We start from the raw sequence: 6,664 nt of genomic DNA on the forward strand, positions 1-6,664 counted from the left end.
CCATTGTTGATTTCCTATGGCTTTGGATTCCTGTGTCACAACTTGGTTTTGATTATCTTTATTCTTTTGCTTGGTTTTATCCTATTTAACATAAAAATAAAACATATAATAAATTAATTAACAGATTTGATACCAGAGGTTATATGAACACAGGCAATATTGTGGTCATTTGAGTTTAGGTATTAATAAAGATTTCTTTTTCTATTTAGATAACTGCTAGGGTTTTAAAAATAGTTTTCTTTTTTATGCTCTTGTGAATGGATTCTAATTTAGTTCACATTTATATTGATGATCGTGGCATTATGGCTTTCAGGCTTATGTAGGTAAATCTTTGATTAGAGTCCATATGTTTGTGACTACATCAGAACTTTACATTCTCTAACCCTCATGCTGCATCTTGCCAGGAATGTAACAGTTCTAATTCACTTACTTGATTCCTAACATAAAAGCCATATTCACTGCCTGCTTATCATTTTAGAATCATTAAAGGCATTTAATTTTGAATCCTCAGTGATCTCTGATTTCTGATCAACTCATTCATCCATGAAAAGATGTTTCAATTTTGGTTAGTAGTTTTAGATATTTGCAAGAACATATTTACTGACAGTGATAGTCTGACCTATTGTTGTAGTTTGGGTATTGCAAGGAAAATAATTACATAGAGGTCATGTAATTTATAGTATTATTTATAATGGTCATCCAGAGTCAAACACAAGAAGTGAAAGAAACTGTACACACACTAAAGACCTTGAGAATCCAGCTGAGGGCCTGGATCCCAAGGCAATAACCTGCATGAGCTCAGCTGAAGGCCTAGAGCCCATGATAATGACTTCTTCAAGTCTGTTTTACAGATCTGTGCTAGGAAGGCCCAAGCAAAGGTCAGTAGTGGAGGCTAGGAAGTCAGTTTAAGCAGGATGAAGGATCTGTCCCAGCAGGCTGAGAGTTCTCCACTGGAGCAAGAAAGCAATGCTTACAGTAAGAACGTGAGTGCCCCAAAATACCACAGCCATCCTCAGTGACAACAAGGTCCAAGTCCTCCAATGATGAGAACAGCAGAGTTCATATCAGGAAGCCAACTTGAAAAGCTTCTTCTGGAGACTGAGCAACACACCATCTTCCCATCTGGAATCAAGAAGCAATGCTCAGTGTAAGGACCAGAGCTCACCCAATGTGAACCGCAGCCATTCTCAGAGACAAGGTCCTGAGGTCCTCTAAAGATGAGAATGGCCAAGTTTGTATCAGAGGAAAACTCCACATGCTCCACCAAAAGAGGTCACAATAACAGAAGAATCAGCAGCACCAAACAACACTACTTAGGAGAAGCCACAATGCTACTGTGTTCCTCTCCACTTGTCCCTTTTATGCTGGCCACAGTTCTCAGGTAGAACCTTTCCACTCAGTACCATGTTATTTCAGTTCAACTAGTGTTTAAAGTTGACAGTCAATTTTCAATCCACCACACCTATTATAGAAAAATTTCAAGTGGGCAATTGTATGACAATTAAAAATAAAGAAAGTGTGTCATTTGTACTTGGTCTTTCAGTGCTATTACTAACCTTAAAAGAGAGATATTTATGGTGATTTCAGCTCAAAGGAGTACGCAATGGAATGCTGAGTATCACACAAGTTACAAATGGGAATTCAAATTAATAGAAGTTTTTCTTTAAAAATGAAACAATATATTCCCTTGAAAATGATTTATTGTTTTACAAATACTTTAAATATATAAAAATGTATTCAAAGCCCAGTAAGAAAAAGCATGAGATATTCTGAGAAAGACAACAAGGACAGTGATTTTGATTTTGCTGCCCAACTGGTGTCCTGAGCACTACTAAGCAGTTTGTGATGTTGTGAGTCCAACTAAATATAAATTTTGGCAAGTCTATTATACTCTGACCAGTAATTTCTTGAAGCAAGTTATAATCCTAATCCAAGTTATAGTGAACATTCATTCACTAGTAATACCAAACTATATTCTAATTCAAGGAAAGTTACTGAATGATTTTCTAAATGATCACAAATGTTATTTTTGATAATTACAACAAACTAGTAAATTAAAACAAAGCTCAAAATCAGTGTTTTAAAATTTTTATCCAAATAGAAATTTGATATTCTACCTGATACCATTTAGTTTGTACTTACTGTGTACATGAAATACAAGATTATCCGAACTAGAAATTCAGTAGTACAATAGCCCTTTCTACAAAAGGATATTTGAAGAAAAAATTATAACATTTCATAACAGAACTATTAATTTGTAACTCAAAATTAAATATTTTTATTTTAAAGCCATGTTCTATTTGTCAAATTTATTAATCATATTTAAGTAAAAATTTAAAAATCAGTCAAAAGAAACTATTGAAATATAAACTAGCAACCTATTTTTGAGGGGGAAAACAAGAACTTAGGACTTTAAAATCAGATTTGATCATTTTGAGTGAATGTTTTTTCATATTTCTTGACTGTATCACTAAAATAACATTTAAAATCACAACTTAAATCCCTAACACTATTTTTAAATCAAGATTTGAAATAATAGAATTCATTTAAGGTCTCATTGTCACAGAGACAGATAAACAAAACATCAGCAAAGAAATAACAGAACTGAACAAAATGGGTGAACAAATGGATTGAGTAGATTTTTCCAAAGTGTCCCACCCAACATCAGAATACACATTCTTCATAGCTGCACATGGATGTTCTCTAGAATAAACCATGTATAGCCCATAGATTAAGCAAAGGTAAATGCACAGGAATTGAAACAATCCCATGCATATAATATGACCACGGAGAAATAAAATGGGAAATTAATGCAAAAGAAACTACAAAAACTCCATAAACACGTGGAAATTAAATAGCACCCTCCTGAACAATCAATAGGTCACCGATAAAATTAAAGAAGAAATTAAGCAATAGCAACAATCAAACAAAAGTGCAAATATAGGGTACCAGAACCTGTGGGATGCAAAGAAAGCAGTCCTAAGAGGAAAATTTATACCAGTGAATCCCCACATCAAGAAAATAGAATAAATACAAATAAACAACCTAATGCTACATAAGAAGCTTCTGGAAATAAAAAAAGGATAGGTCAAGCTCACAGCCTATACAAAAAGGAAATTATCATGATCAAACCAAAAATAACACACTGAAACTATGAAAACAATACATAGCATTAATGAATAAAAGAATTTGTTCTATCAAAGACTAAACCAAATTGATAAATTCCTAGCCAACCTTATAAAAAAAGAGAGAAAAAAACCAAATTCATGCAATAAAGAATGATAAAGTGAAATCACTACAGATTTGGTGGAAAATTTAAAGATAATGCATCCCTACTTCAAAAAATTTTATACATCTAAAACAGAAAATACAGAAAAATGGATAGATTCCTTGAAATGTATGAATTTGCAAAGTTGAATCAAGAAAATATAAAATTTTGAATAACCCAATATCAGTCAGTGAAACCGAAAATAAAGAAAAGCCCAGTTCCTGAGGGTTTCAGGGCTGAATTCTAAAAGAACTTTGGCAAAGATTTAATACCTCTCAAACTCTTTAATGAAGTTGAAAGTGAAGCAATTCTCCTTAACTCATTCCTGGAGGCAAGTATTACTCAGATACCAAAACCAGAGAAAGACGCAATCAAGCAGGAGAACCACAAGTTAATCTCCCTAAGGAGCACAAAAACAAAGATCCTCAACAACATACTAGCAAATAGAAGGCAGCAAATCATTAAGAAGATTACACACATAACCAAATGGGATTTATATTAGGAATGTACAGATGGCTCAACATATACAAATCAATAAATGTAATACACCATATCAACAGAACCAAAGACAAAAATCACATGGTCATCTCAACAAATACAAAGTTTTAGATAAAAACTCATTCATCATTAAAAAACCTACAAACAATCAGAATTGATGGCCTTTATCTTAATATGATAAATGACATATATGATAAATTAATAGCCAACATCATACTAAATGGAAAAAACCTGAAAGTTTTATTTTAAAATCAGGAACAAGACCATGATTTCCACTATCACAACTACTATTCAATATAGTTCTGGAAACATTAGCAAAAAAAATTAGATAAGAAAGTAAGATGAAAAGAATAAATACAGGAAAGGAAGAAGATAAGCTGTCGTTATTCAAAGATAACATGATACTCTACATACAAGACCCAAAAAATTCTAGAAAAGACTTCTAGGTTTAATGATCAAATACAGTAGCATAGCAGTATACAAAACCAACACTCAAATATCAATAGCATTCCTGTACACAAACAACAGGCTCATTGAGACATAAATTAGGAAACCCCAACCTTCATAAAACATCCAAATAAATGAAATAATTAAAAATTAATATAACAAAAGAAATGAAAGATCTATATATGCAAAATTATAGCACTCTAAAGAAAGAGATAGAAGAGGATACCAGAAAATGAAAGGATGAAAGAAGGAAGGGAAAAGAAAAAAGTGATAAAATTGTGAATATACATATACAAAAAATAGCTAAGAAGACTATACTTCTAATTCTACTAGTTCTTGAAAAAGAACAGTTACTACTAATATGGTTAGATTAATTTTTCATGTCTATCTGGTAATCTAAGCAATCTATTGTTACCTTTTGAAGGTAACAATATGCAATATTACAACCATTGTTAAATTACTATCATCTTGTTTTAAAAATCTATATGGTTATTGTTTTGGATTTATTGTTGTTGTTTGTCTGTCTCCTTTGCTTCTTGTTTTATTTTCTGTGATTTTTTCTCTGAAATAAATTTTTAAAAAATATCAGAAAATGGAAATGTATCCCTTGCTTGTGCATAGGAAAAACAAACATTGTGAAAATGTCCAAACTCTCAAAACTGTTCAGAGTTAATGAAATCTCAATCGTACCTTACAAATCTAGAGAAAACGTTACTAAAATTCATTTGGAAATAGAAGAAACCTAGAATAGCAAAGGTAATCCTGGGCAACAAAGGCAAGGGAGGAGGCAGCATAATCCCTGACTTAAAATTACACTACAATGCTACTGTGATAAAATCAGCACGGTAATCGCAAAAACAATCCTGAAGCCCAATAGAACAGATTAGAAGTAGACACAACTACACTCAGTCACTTTGTCTTTGACAAAAAGTTAAAACAAAGAAATATTCTTTAATAAATGGTGCCAGAAAAACTGGCTTTCCACATGACAAAGACCATGTCTTTCTTTCTTTCTTTCTTTTTCTTTCTTTCTTTCTTTCTTTCTATCTATCATCTATCCATGTATCATGTCTATCACCATGCACTAAACTAACATCAAAATGGATCAAAGATCTAAATGATAAAACAGAAAAACTAAATCTACTGGAAGAGACAGTAAGTACAAATCTTGAGGACAGATGGATATGTAAAGAACCCATGACCAAAACCTAAACTGCATGGGAAGTACTTAAAATAATCAACACCTGAGATTTCATCTTAACAAAAAAGATTTCCAACTCAAAAGAAATCACCGACAGAGTGAACACACAACCCATAGAGGAAAAGGCTTTAGCCAACAGTACCTCAGTCAAAGGACTTCTATCACAACAAAGAGTTGAAAAAATTCAGACTCCCTAAAAACAAAGATCCAATCCAAAAGTGAGCATCTGAGATGAATGCATACTTCTCAGATGAAGAAATACAAATGGCAAATAAATATATCAAAAAATACTCAAAATCATTGATTATTTGAGGAATGCAAATTAACACTGAAATTACATCTGACCCCAGAAAGAATGGCTATTATAAAGAAATCAACCAATAACAAATGTTGGTAGGGTTGTGGTGGAAAAGGAACTCTTCTCCACTCTAGGTTGGAATATAGACTGGTGCAAACACCATAGAAATGAGTGTAGAGATTCCTCAAAAACTTGGATTAGAGGTCCTGTTTCACTCATCTATTCCCCTTCTGGGTATTTTCCCAGATGACTAATCATATCAAAACATAGCAATATATTTTCACCCATGTTTATAGCAGCACAATTTGTAATAGCTGAATCTTGGAAACAACACAAATACCCATCAATTGACAAATGGATTAAGAATATATTGTATTTTTATATAATGAAACACTGTTCAGATATGAAGAAGAATAAACTTGAGGCTTTTTTAGGTAAATGGATGCAACTAGAATCCATACTCACAAGTGAAATCAACCAGACCCACTTGTGTAAGTGCTGTACTGTCTCCCTAGTGTAAGAAACTAAAAAGTAAACAGGACAAAATATCTACAATAGATACTGTGAAAGGGAAAGAAATGGCTCAAAAGTAAAGTACAACTGCGATGTATGTAAGGAGAAAAGAAGAAAAACAAAGCTATCTTTCATATATACGTACATATATATATACACACACATACACAATACACAGAAAAGATAGCTAAGATAATTATCCTAATGACTTCTCTTAATTCATTGGAAATAATTTGCACTTATATTGTTTGATCAATTGTTCATGACTATATCTTGCAATCTAAGAAACAACTTAGAAGATAAAAATGCACAATTATTAACCTTTCTCAATTTCTTACTATCTTGTTTTGAAAATTCTGTGTTTTTTTTTTTCTCTTTACAAAAAAGAGAAATTTCCAGAATCAGTGCAGGCAAAAAGCAAAAAGCAGTATAATCAGTG

The sequence above is a fragment of the Cavia porcellus genome, unplaced genomic scaffold (genome assembly GCF_034190915.1).
Source record: "Cavia porcellus strain 051 isolate PalLab524CR breed Dunkin Hartley unplaced genomic scaffold, mCavPor4.1 scaffold_22, whole genome shotgun sequence".
Lineage (NCBI taxonomy): Eukaryota > Metazoa > Chordata > Mammalia > Rodentia > Caviidae > Cavia > Cavia porcellus.